Source organism: Hyla sarda, chromosome 1, assembly GCF_029499605.1.
Source record: "Hyla sarda isolate aHylSar1 chromosome 1, aHylSar1.hap1, whole genome shotgun sequence".
NCBI lineage: Eukaryota > Metazoa > Chordata > Amphibia > Anura > Hylidae > Hyla > Hyla sarda.
In genome coordinates, this window is record NC_079189.1 from 436119056 (window position 1) to 436146377 (window position 27322).

A 27322-nucleotide genomic window follows, 5' to 3' on the forward strand; every position below is an offset into this window, starting at 1 on the left:
AAGTTCCCACCCTCACATATACTAATGTACCACAAACAGGAAGTTAATATCACCAACCATTCCCATTTTATTAAGGTGTATCCATATAAATGGCCCATGCTGTACATTAAAGCAGTATACACAACATTCTGGAAACAACAGGACACTGAGGGTCTCAACCTGACAGGACAATGTCCTGTACTGGGACATTACATTACCCCGTACCCTTGCTGCCTTGTCAGGCAGCCTCCCTTCAGTGTCCCCTGGGCCCCCTCTACACCTGTCCCCTCATATATATATTTTCTGCAATGTGTTATACTGTAAAATTTGTATAAAAAGGTTATTGCTTTAAGAAATGTTAACATGTGATCACCAGTTGTCATGTGAGTTGTCATGTGAGTGTAACCCAGGAGGTATCAGTGATCATGTGACGTAAGGGTGACCTATGGGACCCAACCAGAGTCTCCCCTATAAAAACCCTGGGAGGTGTCTCTTCGCTCTCTTTGGAGATATGTCTTTGCTGAGGTCAAGTCAAGACTAGGAGTGTGTCCGGAGTCATAGGAGGCCTCAGATTAGTCCTGCAGCCACAAGCTTCAAATCTACAAATAAGCTACAGTCACAGCTTAGTCTGTCTCAAGTCAAGTCAGTCATTGTCATCTATTGTCAAGTCAGAGTGGCCTGCACTAAGATTGGCCAAATCTACTGCAAGTCCTAGCAAGACTTTAAGGTCTCTGAAGTCACTGGTCACCTCCATGGGCCTGGCTGAACTATATAGACTGTTCTATCTGTCACTCAGTAGAGCTACCGTTGTCCGAAACTTGGCGTCGGAGTCATCATTGCCCCCGTGCCTGGCCCAGGATCCAGCAGTATCCCTTCGGGTGGTATTGAGGATAAACTACACCCTGGCATCACGAATACAAGGGTTAATGCCATCTGCCCCTAGGATAATTCCATCTGCATTGCATCTCACACCCCATACCACATTATCAGTCGCCAACTGTACAGGGGCGGACAGACAGAGTGCCCATGACTGAGGGGGGCCCGCCACTGCCTTCCTGCTCTTTTCCCCCCCTAGTTTAAGGGGTACTCCATTGGAAAACATATATATATATTTTTAAATCAACTGGTGCCAGAAAGTTAAGCAGATTTGTAAATTACTTCTATTAAAAAAATGTAATCAGCTGCTGTACGATCCACAGGAAGTTCTTTTCTTTTTAAATGTATTTTCTGTCTGACCAGTGCTCTCTGCGGACACCTCTGTCCATTTTAGGAACTGTGCAGAGTAGGAACAAATCCACATAGAAAACCTCTCCTGCTCTGGACAGTTCCTGACATGGACAGAGGTGTCCGCAGAGAGCACTGTGGTCAGACGGAAAGGAAATTCAAAAAGAAAAGAACTTCCTGTGGATCATACAGGAGCTAATAAGTACTGGAAGGATTAAGATTTTTAAATAGAAGTAATTTACAAATCTATAGAAAATCTGCTAGTTACCTTGATCCAAGCAACTCAAATGGCACCTATACCCACGGTGTCGGAAAGTAAAGTGATTAAAAGGAAAATTGAGGCTCAGGATCTTGAATACTGAATAGACATTTATTAATTAATTGTTTCAAATGTGTAATGTGCTCCATGACGTGCAGGGCCCTTGTGGGTCAGCGGGGACACAAAATACAATTTAATAAATTAGAAAATTACATAGATAGCATAGAATACATTATAATATAAAAATATGTAATAAAATACAATCAATATAAAAGCCACACGTCTGTGGATATGGAAGAATAAAATAGTGGTGTCTTTTGAATAGAAATGAATATGTAAAGTGCAGAATTGTACTGTTCAATGCGCTGGTAGTAGAATGAGTTGTATCCGTTGGCAACAATGTAACAATTGTTGCATGGTAACAATGTAGCAATGTCTGGTATACCAGCAGTGTTTATGAGTAAACAGTAGCAATGTTAAGTATACTTGCAGTACTGAAGAGCTGAAGGATAGATCGCTGCTTAGAGACTCGGCCGTCTCATATGGATACCGGAGATAGTGGGCTTCAATGATGGGGACTGCAGCGCTTCAATGACCCGTGAATTTCTCCAAATCGCGTAAAATGCACGTAGAGAATGTTCAAATTCACGGTCCTATTATGTGTGGCATATGCTGATAGAGCAATAAAGAAGAAAGAAAGCAGATGCACTCACTCAGGTATTTGTGCCAAACGAAGTCTTTATTCGGTATCCGTAGCAAGGTACAGCGGGTAGACACAGAGGAGCAGCCTCGCAGCGACAAACTGTTTCTTTACAGTTACAGTTAAAACCAAGATTACAAAAACGAGCTTAGATCGTTGCGATCATTCAGACCGGCCAGCCCTAAGGCCTCCAGTCTGAGGATCCAACGAGCTTCACATTGGAGTAAAATGTTGTGGCGGTCACCTCCGTTTTTTGGGCAGTCAATTTTTTCTAGACCTGCAAACTTGAGTAAAGATCCATTGCCTCCATGTGCCTCGTTCATGTGTGCAATGAGCCTGGGAGCACCTTTTCCTGTACGGAGGGATCGCAGGTGCTCTCTAACTCGTATGAACAGGCTCCTAATAGTTTTGCTGACATAAACGAATCCACACGGGCATAAAAGGATATAAACAACATAAGAAGTACTGCATGTAATAAACTGTTGTAAAGTATTTGTATAGCCCCGTTTCAAGATACGTTTCTGGGCTAAATTCTGCGTACAGAACGAGCAATGTTTACAGGCATAATTGCCTGTGGGCAGATCTCTACTGAGCCAGTTAGAGTTGTTACTCCTAAGTGTAGCACCATCTCTAGCATTTTTTCTGAAAATGTCACCCAGTGTGGTGCTTCTTCTAAAAGTGACCAGAGGCTGGCCAATAGAAGCCTTTTCTAAAAGGGGATCCGTTTGCAACATGAACCAGTGACATCTAATGGCAGCACTAATAATCTGGTTCATGTTACTGTTAGAAAAAGCAAAGGTGAAACGTATGGGTCGTGAACCTGCGGGTTTTCTGCATCTAGATTTGAGCAGACTAGATCTTTCAACTGTTTCTGCTCTCTTGAAGCAATGATCGATCAGGACTTCAGGATAGCCCCTCTGCAAAAATGGTTGTTTAAGTTCTTCCGCTTGTGCATAGTAAGTGCCCACTTCACTATTAATACGTTTAAGAAGGAGAAATTGACTATATGGAATGCCTCTGCGTACATGCAGAGGGTGGGAGCTGTCAAAATGGAGGATCAAATTTTTTGCAGTGGGCTTCCTGAAACCGGAGGTGACAAATCTATCATTACGAATCTGGATCTTCACATCTAGAAAATCAATTTCCTGGTCCCCAAAGACAGAGGTGAAGAACATGTTCATATCATTAGATAGATTAAGATAGGTAACAAAATTCTTGAACATGTCCTCATCTCCGTCCCAAACAACCAGAATATCGTCTACATAGCGTAAAAATAATTTATTGTTAATGAAAAAGGGGTTCTTACTAGAAAATACAAATCTTCTCTCTAACATGGAGAGAAAAAGATTTGCATGTGTGCAAGAGACTGGAGTCCCAACTGTCTGTACCAGGTGTTGTTGTAAGTAAAGGTGTTATTACTGAGGACCAGCCATAGGGACTGGTCCTCAGTAATAAAATCATTCAATTCTGGAGAGTTATCAGTGCGTGAAAGGAAATCTTTGATAGCCTGTACACCCGTATCCTGTGGGATACAGGTGTACAGGCTCTCTACATCGATTGATGAAAGGTGGAAACCGGGTTGCCAGCAGAATTCAGAGAGATGTTGTAACAGATGATTAGTGTCTTTAAGGTAGGTTGGGACAGCTTGCAACAAAGGTCTTAACATCCAGTCAATATACTGGGAGAGGGGTTCAGTCACAGAGCCGATCCCCGCCACAATAGGGCGGCCAGGGGGTCGGCTCTGTGACTTATGAATTTGGGGTAAAAAAATACCACTTGGGGAACTTTGGAAATGAGGGAAATTTTTAGACAATCTTTTTCTGTTTGCATGCGGAGGAAGGAGCGGAGATGGTCTTGTATTTTAGCGGTAGGGTTGGATTTAAGTGAAACATACACAGAATTGTCACCTAAGAGGCGTAAAGCCTCTTCTTCGTAATATGTGGAGGACAAGACTACTGTGCCTCCTCCTTTATTCGCTTTGCAAATTCTAAGATCAGGTCTACTTTTAAGCCATTTCAAAGCCGCCTGTTCTGTTGGAGACAAATTAGGGTCAGTGGGAGGGTACACTAAGGCTTTAACTTCTTGTACGACTGCCCTGCTAAGAAGGTCAAGGGAGCTACCCGCCAAGACAGGAGGAGAAAAAGTGGACTGGTTGCCCCCTTTAAAGGGGGAAACCCCGTCTACTTCGCTACTCACACTACCATCTATATCACTGGCCAGGCCAGTGAGGAGCTTGACCATCTCATTATCAGCAGGACTGAAGTCCTCCACTAAGCTAAACCCTAATGGTCCTATTCTACAAGGCGCTTCTCCCTCTTTAACCAGATTAACACTCCCAGTAGTACCCAAACCCCCTTTGCTGAAAAATATATGCAAGTTGATTTTCCTAAGAGCTTTAAATAAGTCCGCCTCAAATTGAACTGCATCAAATGTGTCATTTAATCCAAAGTTGGAACCTCTAGATAAGATAGTCACTACATTGGGGGGTAAGTCCACTTCTGTTGTGTTGATTACATTATTTGGAAGATTTAGTCTCTCCAGCTCACTCCCTTGCGTTTTCTCGAAGGCTCCGTCTCTCTTACTTTTCTTCCTCCTCGGCCCCTCCTGGTGCGTCTCCTAAAGGGACCACAGATTTCTCCTGCATTCCAGTTTTCGCTGCATTTGCTTCATCAGAAGCGCTAGTATCCGAATCTGTAGTCCAGAAATCGGGGACTTTGTTTTTGCTTTTCTGTGTGGATCCTTGGTTCTTTCTAGGTTGTCGCCTTCGGTTCTTATTAACTTTTTTGCTGTTCCAAGAGAACATTTTATTCTGATCATAGTCATGCTTGTCCCGTATGAATTTATCCCGTTTAGTTTCTATTTTTTTCAGAAAGGTAGCTGCTGTGGTCTCAGTTACACGGGTTCTATGTTCCGTTTTGGCCTTTGGCTGTCTGGGCATGCAGGGAGTTGTAGTCTTGCAACAGCTTGAGGCACCCTGGTTGGGAAATGCTGATATGTACACCACACGTGAGAAATATATATGAATGCCCTAGTACCCTGTTTAGCGCATCAGGAGTGGGAAAGGGTTAAATAAAGACATGAAATGAGATATTCGGATAGGATCCCCTATCCACAGACCCCCCACCATCATCAGGATGGGACTCACTCAGTGAGGAGTTCACCTTGGCACTGGCATGCCCTCTATTCATTCCTACCAGAGCGCGAAAAGACCCAAGTACAGCACTGGGCATTGAATGAATGGAAGGCGTTCCATTTGCCAGTAGACGTGATGCGCACCTCTGTGAGATTGCCAGAGTCCTACCTCGGAGGTGGTGGGGGGCCCCAGCGGTTAGACCCCCAGCGATCGGCTACTTATCCCATATTCTGCTTGGGAGGAGGGAGATATTAGATTAGATAGATATTTAACCCCTTAAGGACATCATTTTTTTTTGTATTTTTGCACTTTCATACTTTCATTCTTTCCTCTTTCAATTTTCTACCTACAGAACTATATGAGGCTTGTTTTTTGTGCCACCAATTGTACTTTGTAACGACATCACTCATTTTACTACAAAATCTTCAGTAAAACAAAAAATTTGGTAATTTCTGTTTCTATGCAGTGCACTTTTCGGTAAACATTACACGTTATCTTTATTCTGTAAGTCCATACAGTTACAACTTTACCCAATTTATAATATATATATTTTTTATTATATCTACTTCTAAAAAAATATAACTTTTTGTACGAGAGTCAGTATGAATTTAAATTGCCCTTTTTTGGTGCCTATAGCTTTTTTATTTTTCCATATACAGTGATTTATAAGGCTCATTTTTAGCATGGTGACCTGTAGTTTTTTTTATTTTTTTTTATTGGTACCATTTTTTTTTAGTGGGACTTTTTAATCACTTCTTATTCATTTTCTTCTTGTATATAAAGTGACCATAAATCTGCAATTCTGGTATTTTTCAGGCATACGCTATTGACTGTGCAGATTAATTAACAATATATTTTAATAATTTGGACATTTAGACACCAAATAAGTTTATGTTTATATCATTTTTGTATGGGGCCTAACTGGCCTAAGGGGTGGGGTAACTATTTAGTAGGTTAAATCATTTAAATGCTGCTTATTTCTGGTCCTATATGTAGCAAAAAGTCTTAAATGACTTTGCCACAATCATTATGGGTTTTGTCGCCATAAGGCCATCTGTTCTGTGTTAAAGAACATGTTACTGTACAAAGCGATGTGTGGAGCTCTGGCTGTCTTCTTTACGGCTCTGCTGTTCCTCACTCTGGTCTATTAATAATAAACCTGAATGAGGAGTAGAAGAGCTGTTTAGAGAACCTAATAGAAGATTATCTCTGATGGAATTTGTCCTCTACACAGCTTTGGTGCTCCGCCTCTTACAACTGCCCGCAGTCATATACAGAGAGAGCCTGCAATCAGAGACAGGGTGCAGCTGCAGCAGAGTAAGATATATAAAGGTCATTCATGACAGTGTAACTTGCTAAATGTGAAACAATAGTATTACAGTTTTCAGTTCATATTTGTCGCCACAACGCCGTCTACTCTGTTTAAATGAACTGTACAACACGATGTGCGGAGCTCTGGCTGTCCTCTATATGGCTCTGCTGCTCCTCACTCTGGTCTATTAATAATAGATCTGGGTGAAGAGTAGCAGAGCTGTGTAGAGAACATAATAGAAAACTATCTCTGATGGATTTTTCCTTGAAACAATGCTGTCAAATGTATTTTACATTTGGACAGCACTAACGATACTATACCAGGCCTTTTTACAGTTCATTTTTATTATCCCTTGCATATTTTGTGTTCGCTGGGGGCCTCGTGTTCGAGTTTCGTCCAAGGCCCCAAAAAGTCTACAGCCGCCCCTGATTGCATTGTTTTTATATTTGTGGTGACCCACGGTGATGGCGGGACCACGGGGTTTAGCAGTGTAGGTGGATGGGGCAAGATGGTATTAACCTCAGGGGCAAGGTGTTATTAACCCCTATGTTCATGACATCAGAGTGCTTTTTGGGTACCGAAACCACACAAACGGTATCTCCTCTATCCCAATGGCTAGGCAGTGAATAGAGAGTCCACAACCAAGTTATGGTTTAACAGAGGCTTTACTGAGTTAAGACAAGTGTTATTACTATCTTCACAGCTAGGCCAGAATCCCAGAGAGGTGGCCAGGAACACAGAAGGACCTCGCAGCTTGCTGGGACCAATTATACTTATAATGGACTTTAGATGATTGACTTGAGGCTTGACTAGACTGTAGAAAGTGACAGCAGACATAGACTTGACTTACTAGAATGACTGTAGGTTTGAGGCCTTCCAGGTGCTGGACACTAGCACTGAGATCTCTGGTGTTTGCTGGTCTCAGTAAAGTGATGGAAGAGAGAGAATTGTGATGGCCGCCCCCTTATATAGAGGCCCATTGGTAAAGCTAAGGGTCATGTGCTAAACTGGTGCCCTCTGGGTAACATGTGATAACATAAACATAACATGTGACATCTCACAGGTCCTTTAGACTAACTTTACATTATTCCACTGACTACCATTCTATTACAATAAATTACACTATAGTTGCAGAAGGGGAGACACTGCAGGAGAGCCCCAGGTCACTGGGACTCAACCTGACAGGGCCTAAGTTTAATGCAGGACCATGTCCTGTACTGGGACATCACATATTTTTGGCAATTCATAACAGTCATAATATTTTTTATATAATTGTTGACTATAAATAATTATTCATAATTGAGTTATGATTTTATTATAATATATCTTCTGACAAAATGGAGACCTTAGGGAGATGATTTCTTCTACATATTAGCCCCTAGTGTTGAAGATATTCCCTGACAAGGGTATGATGATGGCTTGGCCAAGTATTTTTCCAGACTTAACCCCTTAAGGACCGTTTTTTTTTCCGTTTTTGCATTTTCGTTTTTTGCTCCTTGCCTTTAAAAAATCATAACTCAATCATAATTCAATTTTGCACCTAAAAATCCATATGATGGCTTATTTTTTGCGCCTCCAATTTTACTTTGTAATGACATTAGTCATTTTGCCCAAAAATCTACGGTGAAACGGAAAAAAAAATCATTGTGCGACAAAATTGAAAAAAACCCCGCAGTTTTGTAAATTTTGGGGGCTTCCGTTTCTACGTAGTACATTTTTCGGTAAAAATGACACCTTATATTTATTCTGTAGGTCCATACGATTAAAATGATACCCTACTTATATAGGTTTGATTTTGTCGGACTTCTGGAAAAAATCATAACTACATGCAGGAAAATTAATACGTTTAAAATTGTCATCTTCTGACCCCTATAACTTTTTTATTTTTCCGTCTATGGGGCGGTATGAGGGCTCATTTTTTGCGCCGTGATCTGAAGTTTTTAACAGTACCATTTGCATTGATAGGACTTATTGATCGCTTTTTATTCATTTTGAAATTATATAAAAAGTGACCAAAAATGCACTATTTTGGACTTTGGAATTTTTTTGCGCGCACGCCATTGACCAAGCGGTTTAATTAATGATATATTTTTATAATTCGGACATTTCCGCACGCGGTGATACCATATATGTTTATTTTTATTTACACTGTGTTTTTTTTTTATTGGAAAAGGGGGGTGATTCAAACTTTTAATAGGGGAGGAGTTAAATGATCTTTATTCACTTTTTTTTCACTTTTTTTTTTGCAGTGTTATAGGTCCCATAGGGACCTATAACACTGCACACACTGATCTTCATCATTGATCACTGGTTTATCATAGGAAACCAGTGATCGACGATTCTGCCGCATGACTGCTCATGCCTGGATCTCAGGCACTGAGCAGTCATTCGGCGATCGGACAGCGAGGAGGCAGGTAGGGGCCCTCCCGCTGTCCTGTCAGCTGTTCGGGATGCCACGATTAGCCGCGGCTATCCCGAACAGCCCGACTGAGCTAGCCGTCAACTTTCACTTTCGCTTTTAGCTGCACACTATTAGAAGCGGGTCCCGGCTTCACTATGACGCCGGGCCCGCCGTGATATGACGCGGGGTTACTGTGTAACCCCGCGTTATATCAGGAGAGCAGGACCAAGGACGTACCGGAACGTCCTTGGTCCTTAAGGGGTTAAACTTTATTGAGCATCTGTGAGGCATCCTCAAATGGAAGGTGGGTTCTTTAATTTTTCAGAGGCCTTTTCAAAAATGAAAGAAGTGATCTGATTGGTTGCTATGGGCCACTCAGCAACTTTTCCTCTGGACAAATTTTGATAAATCTCCACCATTGTGTCACACAAAATATTAACTTTTGGCCCAATTTGGACATTTACACTTACTTTTGTTGCCAAGGTTTAGACATTAAGGCTAGGTTCAGACTACGGAATTTCCGCCGGAATTTTCGCTTTGAAATTTCCGGCAGAAATTCCGCTTACTATAATGCATAGTGTAGTGAATGGTTTTCCGTTCACAAATTCACACTTCGGAAATTGGGAAGCGGAAAATCCGGATGAAAAATCCGCTAGAAAATTTCCGGGCGGAACACATAGCAGTCTATAGGAGACTGCAGTGTCCGCGCGGTCCTAGCGCCGACTAATTCAATCTGCGCAGGCGGAACTCGGAATCTCCGGGCGGAAATTTTCTGCCCGGAGATTCCATAGTCTGAACCTAGCCTAATAGTTGTGCGTTATTTTTATCTAGGGTAAAGGAGCACTGATAAAGTGGTAAACTGGCACCTAAGAGTGGCAGCAATACCCTGGATAGAAAGTGCAAGAAATAAAAAACAAACAACAAATTTTATCAACAGCCAGCAAAAGATCCCACATATAAAAAAAAGCAGCATGTGAAGCCTATATGTGAACACATGTAGTGCCGCTGTAGCATCCCAATTTCCCACCAGTCACCCAATGAATTTCTAATAGGCTTATGTAATTTTCCAGTACAGGATGTAATCCTGTACAACAAGCATGTCAAACTCAAAGGCTAACATGGGCCAAAAAAACAAGGTTTAAGTTTATGTGGGTCGCATAAAAAAAAAAACATGCCCTCCCTGCACAACACCCCATGTCCCCTTTGCACAACAACACATGCCCCCCTTCACAAGACCCCACGTCCCCATGCACAAGACCCCATGCTCCCCTGCACAAGACCCCATGCCCACCCCACACAATACCCCATGCCCCCCTGCACAATACCTCATGACCCCCTTCACAAGACCCCATGCCCCTTTTGTACAACACTCCATGCCCCCTTTGCACAAGACCCCATGCACCCCTGCCCAAGACCCTGCCCCCGGCACAAGACAGTTCCCCCACATTAGGGGCAGTATAGCTCCCCACATTAGGTGCAGTATAGTTCCCCCACATAACGTGCAGTATAGTTCCCCACATTAGGTGCAGTATAGTTCCCCACATTAGGTGCAGTATAGCTCCCCACATTAGGTGCCGTATAGCTCCCCACATTAGGTGCAGTATAGTTCCCCACATTAGGTGCAGTATAGTTCCCACACATTAGGTGCAGTATAGTTCCCACACATTAGGTGCTGTATAGTTTCCCACTTTAGGTGCAGTACAGTTCCCCCACATTAGGTTGGCAGTATAGTTCCCCACATTAAGTGCAGTACAGTTCCCCACATTAGGTGCAGTATAGTTCCTCCACATTAGGTGCAGTATAGTTCCCCACATTAGATGCAGTATAGTTCCCCACATTAGGTGCAGTATAGCTCCCCACATTAGGTGCAGTACAATTCCCCCCACATTAGGTGCAGTATAGTTCCTCCACATTAGGTGCAGTATAGTTCCTCCCCATTAGGTGCAGTATAGTTCCCCACATTAGGTGCAGTATAGCTCCCCACATTAGGTGCAGTATAGCTCCCCACATTAGGTGCAGTATAGCTCCCCACATTAGGTGCAGTATAGTTCCCCACATTAGGTGCAGTACAGTTCCCCCACATAAGGTGCAGTATAGTTCCCCCACATTAGGTGTAGTACAGTTCCCCCACATTAGATTGGCAGTTTAGTTCCCCACATTAGGTGCAGTATAGTTCCCCATATTAGGTGCAGTATATTTCCCCACATTAGGTGCAGTATAGCTCCCCACATTAGGTGCAGTTCAGTTCCCCCACATTAGGTGCAGTATAGTTCCCCCACATTAGGTTGCCCGTATAGTTCCCCACATTAGGTGCAGTATAGGTCCCCACATTAGGTGCAGTATAGGTCCTCCACATTAGGTGCAGTATAGCTCCCCAAATTAGGTGCAGTATAGTTCCCCACATTAGGTGCAGTATAGTTCCCCACATTAGGTGCAGTATAGTTCCCCAAATTAGGTGCAGTATAGTTCCCCACATTAGGTGCAGTATATTTCCCCACATTAGGTGCAGTATAGCTCCCCACATTAGGTGCAGTTCAGTTCCCCCACATTAGGTGCAGTATAGTTCCCCCACATTAGGTTGCCCGTATAGTTCCCCACATTAGGTGCAGTATAGGTCCCCACATTAGGTGCAGTATAGGTCCTCCACATTAGGTGCAGTATAGTTCCCAAATTAGGTGCAGTATAGTTCCCCACATTAGGTGCAGTATAGTTCCCCACATTAGGTGCAGTATAGTTCCCCAAATTAGGTGCAGTATAGTTCCCCACATTAGGTGCAGTATATTTCCCCACATTAGGTGCAGTATATTTCCCCACATTAGGTGCAGTATAGCTCCCCACATTAGGTGCAGTTCAGTTCCCCCACATTAGGTGCAGTATAGTTCCCCCACATTAGGTTGGCCGTATAGTTCCCCCACATTAGGTGCAGTATAGGTCCCCACATTAGGTGCAGTATAGGTCCCCACATTAGGTGCAGTATAGTTCCTCCACATTAGGTGCAGTATAGTTCCCCACATTAGGTGCAGTATAACTCCCCACATTAGGTGCAGTATAGTTCCTCCACATTAGGTGCAGTATAGCTCCCCACATTAGGTGCAGTATAGTTCCCCCACTTTAGATGCAGTATAGTTCCCACACATTAGGTGCAGTATAGTTCCCACACATTAGGTGCTGTATAGTTTCCCACTTTAGGTGCAGTACAGTTCCCCCACATTAGGTTGGCAGTATAGTTCCCCACATTAAGTGCAGTACAGTTCCCCACATTAGGTGCAGTATAGTTCCTCCACATTAGGTGCAGTATAGTTCCCCACATTAGATGCAGTATAGTTCCCCACATTAGGTGCAGTATAGCTCCCCACATTAGGTGCAGTACAATTCCCCCCACATTAGGTGCAGTATAGTTCCTCCACATTAGGTGCAGTATAGTTCCTCCCCATTAGGTGCAGTATAGTTCCCCACATTAGGTGCAGTATAGCTCCCCACATTAGGTGCAGTATAGCTCCCCACATTAGGTGCAGTATAGCTCCCCACATTAGGTGCAGTATAGTTCCCCACATTAGGTGCAGTACAGTTCCCCCACATAAGGTGCAGTATAGTTCCCCCACATTAGGTGCAGTACAGTTCCCCCACATTAGATTGGCAGTTTAGTTCCCCACATTAGGTGCAGTATAGTTCCCCATATTAGGTGCAGTATATTTCCCCACATTAGGTGCAGTATAGCTCCCCACATTAGGTGCAGTTCAGTTCCCCCACATTAGGTGCAGTATAGTTCCCCCACATTAGGTTGCCCGTATAGTTCCCCACATTAGGTGCAGTATAGGTCCCCACATTAGGTGCAGTATAGGTCCTCCACATTAGGTGCAGTATAGCTCCCCAAATTAGGTGCAGTATAGTTCCCCACATTAGGTGCAGTATAGTTCCCCACATTAGGTGCAGTATAGTTCCCCAAATTAGGTGCAGTATAGTTCCCCACATTAGGTGCAGTATATTTCCCCACATTAGGTGCAGTATAGCTCCCCACATTAGGTGCAGTTCAGTTCCCCCACATTAGGTGCAGTATAGTTCCCCCACATTAGGTTGCCCGTATAGTTCCCCACATTAGGTGCAGTATAGGTCCCCACATTAGGTGCAGTATAGGTCCTCCACATTAGGTGCAGTATAGTTCCCAAATTAGGTGCAGTATAGTTCCCCACATTAGGTGCAGTATAGTTCCCCACATTAGGTGCAGTATAGTTCCCCAAATTAGGTGCAGTATATTTCCCCACATTAGGTGCAGTATATTTCCCCACATTAGGTGCAGTATAGCTCCCCACATTAGGTGCAGTTCAGTTCCCCCACATTAGGTGCAGTATAGTTCCCCCACATTAGGTTGGCCGTATAGTTCCCCCACATTAGGTGCAGTATAGGTCCCCACATTAGGTGCAGTATAGGTCCCCACATTAGGTGCAGTATAGTTCCTCCACATTAGGTGCAGTATAGTTCCCCACATTAGGTGCAGTATAACTCCCCACATAAGGCGCAGTATAGTTCCTCCACATTAGGTGCAGTATAGCTCCCCACATTAGGTGCAGTATAGTTCCCCCACTTTAGATGCAGTATAGTTCCCCCACATTAGGTGCAGTAAAGTTCCCCCACATTAGGTGCAGTACAGTTCCCCCACATTAGGTTGGCAGTATAGTTCCACCAGATTAGGTGCAGTATAGTTCCCCACATTAGGTGCAGTATAGCTCCCCACATTAGGTGCAGTATAGCTCCCCACATTAGGTGCAGTATAGTTCCCCACATAACGTGCAGTATAGTTCCCTACATTAGGTGCAGTATAGTTCCCCACATTAGGTGCGGTATAGCTCCCCACAATAGGTGCGGTGTAGCTCCCCACAGTAGGTGCAGTATAGTTCCCACACATTAGGTGCAGTATAGTTCCTCACGTTACGTGCAGTATAGTTCCCCACATTAGGTGCAGTATAGTTCCCCACATTAAGCGCAGTATAGTTCTCCCACAGATATGCAGCCTTCAGCCATATATAGTATATGGCTGGAGGCTGTATGCATGTTTACTGCCCCACTTCAGTGTTCCGACCACCACTCCTCCGGTCTGGGGTCACAATATACTACTATGGCCTATGGGCCATAGCAGTAGGTCCCGGGACCGGAGAGGAGTGGTGGTCGGAGCACTGAAGATGACGTGCCGCTGGTGACTTACCATGCACGTGCGTCCTCCTCACTGCTCCGCTATGCTTTTCTATGGGCGCACGCACAAGACGTCAGTGACGTCCCTGCGTGCACTACCTCCCGGCGGCCCCTCCATTTTTAAAGTTAATGCGGGGCCGCAGAGAGGTAACTGGGGCATCCTTGTGTCCCGCAAAGATATTCATTGTGGGCCGCATGTTTGACACCCATGCTGTACAATAAACTTAGGCTCGGTCAGGTTGAGTCCCTCAGTGTCCTGGGGGTTCTCCTGCAGTGTCTCCCCCATAAGAAAGTCGGTATTACTATGTCTAGCCAGTACAAGGTTATGTACTATATGTATAGTCAGTATAAAGTTATGTATTTTGTATATAAGGTGTTAAGGACCTGTGGGGGTCACATGATATGTTCACATGATGTTATCACGTTACCCAGAGAGCACCAGCTTAACGCATGACCCGAAGCTTGACCTATGGGCTTCTAGTACAGCCCATAGGTACTGCAATCTCTCTCTTTTGCTGCTGAGGAACAGAGAGACCAGAAGTCTCAGTGATAGTGTCCAGCACCTGGAAGGCCTCAAATCTACCGTCACTTCCAGTAAGTCAAGTCTATGTCTGCTGTCACTACCTACAGTCCAATCAAGCCTAAAGTCAATTATCTAAAGTCCATTAAAAGTATAATTAGTCCCAGCAACCTGCGAGGTCCTTCTGTGTTCATGGCCACCTCTTTGGGATTCTGGACAAGGTGTAGAGACTATAACAACTGTCTGACCCCAGTAAAGCCTCCATTAAACCATAACCTGGTCATGGACTCTAATTTTACTGCCTAGCCATTGGGATAATGGAGATATTGTTTGGATGGTTCCCGATACCCAAAAACCACTCTGGCATCACGAACATTAAGGGTTAATAACATTTTGCCCCTGGGGTTAATACCATCTGCCCCATCCATCTACACCGCTGCACCCTGTGGTCACGCCATTCACTGTGGCTCACCACACTTAGACTTAGATTGACTCCAACATGGTATAAAGTAAAAATTAAAATTTTTGAACAGATGCAGTGGGAAAAAAAAGTATTTAGTCAGCCACCAATTGTGCAAGTTCTCCCATTTAAAAAAAAGATGAGAGGCGCCTGTAATTTTCATCATAGGTATACCTCAACTATGAGAGACAGAATGCGGGGAAATAATACGGGAAATCACATTGTAGGATTTCTAATGAATTAATTGGTAAATTCCTTGGTAAAATAAGTATAGTCACCTACAAACAAGCAAGATTTCTGGCTCTCACAGACCTGTAACTTCTTCTTTCAGAGTCTCCTCTGTCCTCCACTCGTTACCTGTATTAATGGCACCTGTTTGAACTTTTTATCAGTACAAAAGACACCTGTCACACTCCAAACTCCACTATGGCCAAGACCAAAGAGCCATCGATGGACACCAGAAACAAAATTGTAGACCTGCACCGGGCTGTGAAGACTGAATCTGCAATAGGCAAGCAGCTTGGTGTGAAGAAATCAACTGTGGGAGCAATAATTAAAAAATGAAAGATATACAAGACCACTGATAATCTCCTTCAATCTGGGGCTCCATGCAGGATCTCACCCTGTGGTGTCAAAATGATCACAAGAACGGTGAGCAAAAATCCCAGAACCACACTGGAGGACCTAGTGAAGGGAGAGCTGGGACCAAAGTAACAAAAGATACCATCAGTATCAGGGACTCAAATCATGCAGTGCCAGATGTGTTCCCCTGCTTAAGCCAGTACATGTCCAGGCCTGTCTGAAGTTTGCTAGAGGGCATTTGGATGATCCAGAAGAGGATTGGGAGACTGTCATATGGTCAGATGAAACCAAAGTAGAACTTTTTGGTAAAAACTCAACTCGTCGTGTTTGGAGGAGAAATAATGCTGAGTTGCATCCAAAGAACATAACACCTACTGTGACGCATGGGGGTGGAAACATCATGCTTTGTGGCTGGAGTGGCCTAGCCAGTCTCCATATCTCAACCCCATAGAAAACCTTTGGAGGGAGTTGAAAGTCCGTGTTGCCCAGCAACAGCCCCAAAACATCACTGCTTTAGAGGAGATCTGCATGGAGGAATGGGCCCAAATACAAGCAACAGTGTGTGAAAACCTTGTGAAGACTTACAGAAAACGTTTGATCTCTGTCATTGCCAACAAAGGGTACCGTATTTTTCGCCGTATAAGACACGGCGAATACACCCCTATCGCGGCGGTCCCTGCGGCCATCAACGGCCGGGACCCGCGGCTAAGACAGGACATCACCGATCGCGGTGATGCCCTGTAATAACCCTTCAGACATGGCGATCAAAGCTGACCGCCGCGTCTGAAGGGTTAGTGCTTACAGGACACCGGGAGGGACCTTACCTGCCTCCTCGGTGTCTTCTCCGTTCAGGGATCCCCTGTATGGCCGGCCCTCTCCTTCCTCGTCATCACGTCGTCGCGTACGTGCGTCGGCGTGCGTAACGACGTGATGACAGCGACGGAGAGCGAGGATACCCGGCCGGCAGCAGAGACGTTCAGCAGCAGAGCGACGGCGACAGCGATGGAGCGACATCCAGGGCAGCGGTGACGGGTCCGGAGCGGCGGGGACATGTGAGTATTACCTCCTATGCAGTGGTCTTCAATCTGCGGACCTCCAGATGTTGCAAAACTACAACTCCCAGCATGCCCGGACAGCCAACGGCTGTCCGGGCATGCTGGGAGTTGTAGTTTTGCAACATCTGGAGGTCCGCAGGTTGAAGACCACTATTGGGTTCAAAATCTAAATCATTTTAGATTTTGCACCTAAAAATAGGGTGCGTCTTATACGCCGGTGCGTCCTATAGGGCGAAAAATACGGTATATAACAAAGTATTGAGATGAACTTTTGTTATTGAACAAATACTTATTTTCCACCATAATTTGCAAATAAATTCTTTAAAAATCAGACAATGTGATTTTATGGATTTTTTTTCACAATATGTCTCTCATAGTTGAGGTATACCTATGATGAAAATTACAGGCCTCTCATCTTTTTAAGTGGGAGAACTTGCACAACTGGTGGCTGACTAAATACTTATTTTCCCCACTGTATGCCATTTCATTGTGAAATAGGTTGTGCTCAGCTTGTGTCACCAGAGACATACACCTCATATTAGAAGCCCTAGTAAAAATGGATTAGGGACTGGTCTATGAAAATGCCCAAACTGGTGTAGACCTGCTGTGCCGCTTGGGAGCGGAGTCTACGTTATCCTACGGTTTTAACCCCTTAGCTTGCTCCAGGATGCGGAAGCTGAACGAGGCTCTAAAAACGAGCCTCATATGGCCCTGTAGTTATAAAAACATTATCTGCACTCTATATAACATATTATTTATTAATGTTGTGAATGTACTCTTTTATTGTATTTCTATTTGATGAAGAATGGAAGTATACTCTATAATAGACATGTAAGTAGACTCTAGACACTATAATAGACATGTAAGTAGACTCTAGACACTATAATAGACATGTAAGTAGACTCTAGACTCTATAATAGACATGTAAGTAGACTCTAGACGCTATAATAGACGTGTGAATAGAACTGACAGGTCCTCTCTGTTTTCTCTCCTCAGATCCCAACAATTCATAAGATTTATTAAACTTGGGAGGAGTTACACAAACCATGGACATAACCAGTCACAACAGAGATGTATATCTTTTAGTATTTGCATAATGGGTATACATCTGTTTATAAATGGTCACATCTCAGTGAATAGACTTAGCTCAACTGTGTAGCTGTTTCCTGTGTCCTGGTGCATCATGATGAAGCTGCAGACTTTTTGCTTGCTACTGCTCTCAATAGTCGGTAAGAGAAATGCAGCGTAAAATACCAGATTCAATGCGAGACTAAGAGGACTGTAACATCATACCCTGTAATACTTGTATTATTCTATAGATGTAATCCTTATGTCTTCCAGAGTCCCAGGCACAGCACTCGGTGACACAGGAGCCATCAATAACAACTTCTCCTGGACAAAATGTCAAGATTTCATGTACTTTGGGAGGAGGTCTAACTGTGGCCTCAAACAGGGTGGTGTTTATCCAACAAAAAGAAAACAATGTCCCCAGATTCATTCTATATTATTTCACTGAGTCCAGCAAAGGCAAGGGGAAAGATGTCCCAGAGCGTTTTGTGGGGTCTGCCAGTGGTAATATAGGTTATTTGAATATAAATGGGGTTCAGCAGGAGGATGATGCTGTCTACCACTGTTATACATGGACTGGTAGCCAGTGACACAGCAACTAAAGATTATGGGGAAGTAACACAGATACCTGCAAGTGCCATCTGTATATTCTCCTGTGACCCTCCTATGATACTTAGTGAGAATTGTCTTTTTGCTTATTAGTTTAGATTGTGAAGCCATAGGCACTGAGGTTCTAATATGCATAGTTGTAATGCACTTTTTCTTGGGCAGCCTGCTGTATGGGTTTTTTCAGAAGTGTTGGATTTGCACATTAAACATCTGATACATTTGTATGCTATCATCCACTAAAACCGAAACTTAGTTACTTTGTAGTTTGCATTTCTGGCTATGGTTTAAAAACCTTTCCCTGTCATAGATATGAGAGTCATATTAAAGGAGTACTCCTGGATGGGAATATTGACATTCATATTGCCGGCAGTAAAAAAAATAAATAAAGAGGTACATACCTTCCGTCGCTCCTTTGGAGCCTCCAGCCTCCGCTGCGATCCTCATCCTGGTTGCCGGTGGTCGGTGAGTCATACTGCACTCAGCCAATCACTGGCCGCAGCAAAGTCCCGCCTCGGCCAACGATAGGCTGAGTGGCAGTGTGATGTTTTTGGCCCCGGAGTACTCCTTTAAGGCTTGTATAAGCTTTCCAGACAAGAAGTTTGACTATCTTGGCTATAATATAATAGCACAAGTTGAGCCAAGAATCCTAACTAGAACAATTTTGTGAGGCAAACATAGGACTTATGTGATGGCCCAGTATGGGAGTTGTTACCTCGTACCCTTGCTGCCCTGTCCGGCAGCCTCCCTACAGTGTCCTCCTGGTTAACATGTGATTGTTACACAGGAGGTATCAGTGACCAGGTTACTCAAGGGTGACCGATGGGACCACACCAGAGTCTCCCCTATAAAAGCCATGGGAGGAGTCTCTTCTATCTCTTAGCTCCTGAGTCTTTGCTGAGGTGAAGTCGAGCCAATGAGTGTGTCTGGAGTCATAGGAGGCCTCAAGTCAAGTCTGCAGCCACAAGCTACAAGTAAGCTACAGTCACAGCATTGTCAGTCACAAGTCAAGTCAGTTACTGTCATCTATTATCAAGTCAACGTGGCCTGCACTAAATTGTCCAAAACCACTGCAAGTCCCAACAAGCCATTAAAGGGGTTAACCACCATAATGGGATTTTAGTACGTACCTGGCAGACAGTAATAGACATGCGTAGGAAGGATCTACGCTTGTCTTGGGGCTAAATGGCTATGTTGTGAGATTACCATAACACTGTGGCTAGCTTTTTGTGAACTGGTATTTCCTGTTTGAATTTTCTTTTTTGCCTACAAATCCCATAATTCCATTTTCCTTCCTCCCACACATCAGCCACCGCACCCATTGAAACATAAATGAGCTGCATCCATTCAAAAGACCTGTGGTTTTCAATCAGGATGCCTACAGCTGTTGCATTAGTTGCAGATTGAGCTCTCTCCCACCAAGCGATCCCTCCACCCATTAAAGCAGACAGGCTCCCTGTCATCAGCTGACTAGTGAGTCAGGTCTCGGCCGCATTGCAACCTGGGAAAAATCTGAGACAACAGTCATTGTGTATATAAAAATAAATATTGGGGTGGAAATCACAGAAGAATTGTGAGAAAACTGTCACACACAGGTACAGACACTATATTATGAACTACACTAACTTTACAGCCCCTGTAGCATCCTGGAATACCCCTTTAAGGACTCTGATCACTGGTCACTTCCGTGGGCCTGGCTACACTGTATAGACTGTTCCATCTGTCACTCAGTAAAGCTACCGCTGTCCATAACTTGGCATCAGAGTCATTATTGCCCCCGTGCCTGGCCCAGGATTCAGCAGTATACCTTCGGGTGGTATTGAGGATAAACCACACCTTGGCATCACAAATACAAGGGGTTAATGCCATCTGCCCCTAGGATAATTCCATCTGCCCTGCATCTCACACCCCATACAACACTTATGTCCCCTGAAATAATCAGGTAAATTCAACAACTGCAATAAAATTACAATCTTCATTTTAAGTGGAGGTCAAAGATGGTGCTGTAGGTGGCATGATGATGGTTAGTGAGTCTTATACCCTTACAGACAAGATGAATATGAGATCATTCTGCCAACTCTAAAAAGTAGTAAGAGTGCTTCCCTGTTCTCGTATTGCCTTTCTTTATACCCTGAGAGGCAGATCAGTTTTTGATGAATTTGCTGCCATGAGTGATGTGTATATATATATAGTTTTTGCTACAAAAGTCCACAACTGTTGAGCTTTTATTGACGTTTTTTATTTTTTATTTTATTTTACCCTTAAAATTTAGTAGAAATCTTACAAAGAAACAATGTTGTGTTGCACACCTGCGTAAAGGGAATGAAGTATGTAAACAAATATATAAAACTGTTGTAATTATCTAGTTGACTGCTACAAACTTTTTGGGATCCACTTTACATTGATCTTGTGTGGCATTGAGGCAGCATTGAGGGCAATGAAAGGGTGTTTTTCCCAGTCCTTTATCCTAGGTGAGCTAGCAGAGACGCCTGCAGATATTTAAGAGTCCAGGAAGTGTAGACTGGACTCTCCCCAGAAAACAGCAAGGTGGCTGTGGGCATACCTCCCAACTTTTGCTGAGAGAGAAGAGGGACAAGCCACACCCCTATTCGCACCCTCATCCACACCCCTGACCACTCCCTCCGCCATGCCCCTAACCAGTGTCAAAACTCCGGTCGGCTCATTTTTGCCCAGTATCCGGTTTTGTGGTCGGACTGAAAACCGTGGTATGGGGATACTGGATACAGGGAAAAATGAGCCGACAGGAGTCACTTTCTGACTCTGGTCGGCTCATTCAAATGAATGAAATACGGGCCGGGTCCGGCTGGGATACGAAGGGGCCCGATTTTGACATCTCCACGCCGGATCCGGTGATCGTATGCAGAAAACATGGTGTAAATGCACCCTAACAGCAATAATGTTGTCAGTCTGTCATCTGAGTTTAGGAGGACCTCCCATACACAGGTAACTGACTGACAACAACCCCCATCATTACCACTACAGACCATATAAGTGATTACATACAGTAATATCAGGTGACTGACAACAACCCCCATCATTACCACTACAGACCATATAAGTGATTACATACAGTTATATTAGGTGACTAACAACAACCCCCATCATTACCACTACAGACCATGTAAGAGATTACATACAGTTTTATCAGGTGACTGACAACAACCCCCATCATTACCACTACAGACCATTACCACTGCAGACCATATAAGTGATTACATACAGTAATATTAGGTGACTAACAACAACCCCCCCCCCCCCATCATTACCAATACAGACCATATAAGAGATTACATGCAGTTATATCAAGTGACTGACATCAATCCCCATCATAACCCCTACAGACCATTGTGACGAAGCTGTATGTGGATCCTCTAACCTGGGTGGTTGATGACTCGGACCGTATTAGGGAGCGGAGTCTAAGGTGCCGCTGGTCTTCACCAGAGCCCGCCACAAGGCAGGATGGGCTTGCTGCGGCAGGCGACACCCAGGTAGCTACCCCCGACACGGCTCGACCACACAGGTAGCTGGGCAAGGGGAGGTACCGAAGGACAAGGCAGTAGCGTAGTCAAATGTAGAAGATGGTCATGGCAGGTGGCAAAGGTGCAAAGTCAAATAACGTAGCGGAAGGTCTGGATACACGGGTAAGGCAAACAGACAATATGGAATGCTTAGTCTCAGGCTAGGGCACTGAAGATCTGGCAGGGAAGTGTGGGAGGTGCATGAACTTATAGAATGGTGTCAGGTGTACACAATAATTATGGGAGTACTGGTCCTTAAAATTTTAAGAGCTCCGGCGCACGCACGCCCTAAGGGACGAGACACAGCAGAGGCAGCAGGGGAGAGATGTGAGTGACGGGCTGGGATTCGCATCTGGGTGCATCCTGCGATGCGAATCCCAGCCCTGCCAGCAGCCGGGGACAAGGGAACAATGCACTCGAGGCCGCTGCATGTGGCCGGAGCATGGAACGTGACAACCATATAAGAGATTACATACAGTTATATCAGGTGACTGACAACAACCCCCACCATTACCACTACAGACCATATAAGTCATTACTAGAGATGAGCAAACTTTTCAAAAATTCGATTTGGCCGATTCGCCGAATTTTCCGATAAAGTTTGTTTCGATCCGAATTTTTTTGCGGCGAATCTATATTAAAAAAGGCTATTTCTAGCCTACATACAGCCTCTATAGGGGTATAGAACACTTTGCTGTGTTCTAAAACGCATATGGAGTGTGCTGGGTTAGTGAATAATACTGTTATTCAGAATAACATGCAAATTCCCGGCATCGCTTTTAGAATCACTGCCGCACAGCAGCACAATTACAGAGCCTGGTGGTGGCATCAGTGTCAGGAGACCATATAGTGACTTAATGACATAGCGTGGAGGTGGGGCAGCATGAGGAGACCATATAGTGGCTGAATGGCACAGCATAGAGGTGTTGGCAGCATGACACAGCTTGGATGAGGCTGAAGCATAAGGACACCATATAGTGGCTGAATGACACAGCGTGGAGGTGTTGGCAGCATGAGGAGACCATATAGTGGCTGAATGGCACAGCGTGGAGGTGTTGGCAGCGTGAGGAGACCATATAGTGGCTGAATGGCACAGCGTAGAGGTGTTGGCAGCATGACACAGCTTGGATGAGGCTGAAGCATGAGGACACCATATAGTGGCTGAATGGCACAGTGTGGAGGTGTTGGCAGCATGAGGACACCATATAGTGGCTGAATGACACAGCTTGGATGAGGCTGAAGCATGAGGACACCATATAGTGGCTGAATGACACAGCGTGGAGGTGTTGGCAGCATGAAGAGACCATATAGTGGCTGAATGGCACAGCGTGGAGGTGTTGGCAGCATGAGGAGACCAAATAGTGGCTGAATGACACAGCATGGAGGTGTTGGCAGCATGAGAAGACCATATAGTGGCTGAATAGCACAGTGTGGAGGTGTTGGGAGCATGAGGACACCATATAGTGGCTGAATGACACAGCGTGGAGGGGTTGACAGCTTGAGGAGACCATATAGTGGCTGAATGACACAGCGTGGAGGTGATGGCAGCATGAGGACACCATATAGTGGCTGAATGACACAGCTTGGATGAGGCTGAAGCATGGGGACACCATATAGTGGCTGAATGGCACAGCGTGGAGGTGTTGGCAGCATGAGGACACCATATAGTGGCTGAATGACACAGCTTGGATGAGGCTGAAGCATGAGGAGACCATATAGTGGCTGAATGGCACAGCCTGGAGTTGCCAGCAGCATGAGTAGGCACTAGGCATTCACAATCCCTAAGATTAAAAGATGAATTAAGAAATTTAAACCAAAGATTTTGCATAGCGGGTGCTACCTATGAGAAAATTTTAAATTCCCAGACCCAGGCCCAACAGCGGCATCAGTAACCCATATATTGCCTGAATGACACAGCCTGGAGTTGGCTGATGCACAAGTACACAGCAGGGCTTCACAACCCCCCCCCCCCCCCCCCAAAAAAAACAAAAAAAACAAAAAAACACCACAATTTTAGAAATTTTTGAAAAAGATTTTGGATAGCGGGTGCTACCTATGAGAAAATTTGAAATTCCCAGACCGAGGCCCCACAGCGGCATCAGTAACCCATATATTGCCTGAATGACACAACCTGGAGTTGGCTGATGCACGAGTACACAGCAGGGCTTCACAATCCTCCCCAAAAAACACTGAAATTTTAGAAATTTTTGAAAAAGATTTTGGATAGCGGGTGCTACCTATGAGAAAATTTTAAATTCCCAGACCCAGGCCCCACAGCGGCATCAGTAACCCATATATTGCCTGAATGACAAAGCCTGGAGTTGTCTGATGCACGAGTACACACCAGGGCTTCACAATCCCCCCCAAAAAACACCACAATTTTAGACATTTTTGAAAAAGATTTTGGATAGCGGGTGCTACCTATGAAAAAAATTTGAAATTTCCAGACCCAGGCCCAGCAGCGCCATCATTTTTTTATTTGAAATTTAAAACAACCTTTGCGTGTCCCGGACCCCAGCGTGTGGGTACGAAGGACCAAATCCAACAAGCTCCCACAGGGCTCATGTGGCCGTGAGATTTAGGCGCAACATCTCCATTGCCCTGACCGGCCATTGTTTCCAAGACTTCTCGCCAAGGCAAACCATGTGAAGAACAGCTTAACACCGCCGTGCCCTACACACATGGTACGATGAGATGGGTTGCTGGTGGAGACACGACCGCTGGCTGATAATGGGAGCTCAGGCCTCTCGCTGAGACTCCTACTGCCACTCGCCCCAAGTCTGCTGCCAACTCTGCCTGAAGTATTTAGGCCTCTTCCACTCCTCTGTGCACGTCCTGGCACTTCTCTGCCTGACATACTTAGTGCATTTATGAGGGTATTACAATACGCTACACTACTCTTTAAACAGTATTTGTCTAGAACAGCAGCAGGTGATTACTTACGGCTGTCCTTTCACAGTATGTAGGCCCCCCCCATCATTACCACTACAGACCATATAAGTGATTACATACAGTTATATTAGGTGACTAACAACAACCCCCATCATTACCACTACAGACCATATAAGTGATTACATACAGTTATATCAGGTGACTTACAACAACCCCCATCATTACCACTACAGACCATATAAGAGATTGCATACAGTTATATCAGGTGACTTACAACAACCCCCATCATTGTCACTACAGACCATATAAGTGATTACATACAGTTATATTAGGTGACTAACAACAACCCCTATCATTACCACTACAGACCATGTAAGAGATTACATACAGTTTTATCAGGTGACTGACAACAACCCCCATCATTACCACTACAGACCATTACCACTGCAGACCATATAAGTGATTACATACAGTAATATTAGGTGACTAACAACAACCCCCCCCCCCCCCATCATTACCAATACAGACCATATAAGAGATTACATGCAGTTATATCAGGTGACTGACATCAATCCCCATCATAACCACTACAGACCATTGTGACGAAGCTGTATGTGGATCCTCTAACCTGGGTGGTTGATGACTCGGACCGTATTGGGGAGCGGAGTCTAAGGTGCCGCTGGTCTTCACCAGAGCCCGCCACAAGGCAGGATGGGCTTGCTGCGGCAGGCGACACCCAGGTAGCTACCCCCGACACGGCTCGACCACACAGGTAGCTGGGCAAGGGGAGGTACCGAAGGACAAGGCAGTAGCGTAGTCAAATGTAGCAGAAGGTCATGGCAGGCGGCAAAGGTGCAAAGTCAAATAACGTAGCGGAGGGTCTGGATACACGGGTAAGGCAAACAGACAATATGGAATGCTTAGTCTCAGGCTAGGGCACTGAAGATCTGGCAGGGAAGTGTGGGAGGTGCATGAACTTATAGAATGGTGTCAGGTGTACACAATAATTATGGGAGTACTGGTCCTTAAAATTTTAAGAGCTCCGGCGCACGCACGCCCTAAGGGACAAGACACAGCAGAGGCAGCAGGGGAGAGATGTGAGTGACGGGCTGGGATTCGCATCTGGGTGCATCCCGCGATGCGAATCCCAGCCCTGCCAGCAGCCGGGGACAAGGGAATAATGCACTCGAGGCCGCTGCATGTGGCCGGAGCATGGAACGTGACAACCATATAAGAGATTACATACAGTTATATCAGGTGACTGACAACAACCCCCACCATTACCACTACAGACCATATAAGTTATTACTAGAGATGAGCAAACTTTTCAAAAATTCGATTTGGCCGATTCGCCGCATTTTCCGATAAAGTTTGTTTCGATCCGAATTTTTTTTGCGGCAACTCTATATTAAAAAAGACTACCGTATATACTCGAGTATAAGCCGAGTTTTTCAGCACGATTTTTCGTGCTGAAAACACCCCCCTCGGCTTATACTCGAGTGAACTCCCCCACCCGCAGTGGTCTTCAACCTGCGGACCTCCAGAGGTTTCAAAACTACAACTCCCAGCAAGCCCGGGCAGCCATCGGCTGTCCGGGCTTGCTGGGAGTTGTAGTTTTGAAACCTCCGGAGGTCCGCAGGTTGAAGACCACTGCGGCCTTCAACATCATCCAGCCCCCTCTCACCCCCTTTAGTTCTGAGTACTCAGTACTGAGTACTCCGCTCGGCGCTGGTCCGGTCCTGCAGGACTGTCCGGTGAGGAGGTGGTCCGGTGGGATAGTGTTCCGGGCTGCTATCTTCACCGGGGAGGCCTCTTCTAAGCGCTTCGGGCCCGGCCTCAGAATAGTCACGTTGCCGTGACAACGACGCAGAGGTGCGTTCATTGCCAACGTAATTCTGCGTCATTGTCAAGGCAACGCCTCTATTCCGGGCCGGAAGCGCGGAGAAGAGGCGCCCCCGGTGAAGATAGCAGCCCGGACCACCTCCTCACCGGACCACCTCCTCACCGGACAGCCCTGCAGGACCAGCGCCGAGCGGAGGTGAGTACTCAGAACTAAAGGGGGTGAGAGGGGGCTGGATGATGTTGAAGGCCGCAGTGGTCTTCAACCTGCGGACCTCCGGAGGTTTCAAAACTACAACTCCCAGCAAGCCCGGACAGCCGATGGCTGCCCGGGCTTGCTGGGAGTTGTAGTTTTGAAACCTCTGGAGGTCCGCAGGTTGAAGACCACTGAGGGCGAATGATGAGAAGAGGATGATGAAGGGGGGGGGGGGTGTGGGGATGATGAAGGGGGGTGGGGATGATGAAGGGGGGGGTGTGGGATGATTACAAGGGGATGATGATGGGGGGATGTGTGGGATGATAAGGGGATGATGAAGGGGGGATGTGTGGGATGATAAGGGGATGAT

The 27322-nt window shown here is 45.1% G+C and overlaps 1 gene segment (V, D, J or C); it reads left to right on the forward strand.

Annotated features, from left to right (window-relative positions):
* LOC130282796 (immunoglobulin lambda-1 light chain-like) overlaps window positions 1–27322 on the forward strand; it is a 271573-nt gene that overhangs the window by 10472 nt on the left and 233779 nt on the right. Inside the window, exon 2 of the V gene segment in view lies at window positions 6530–6612.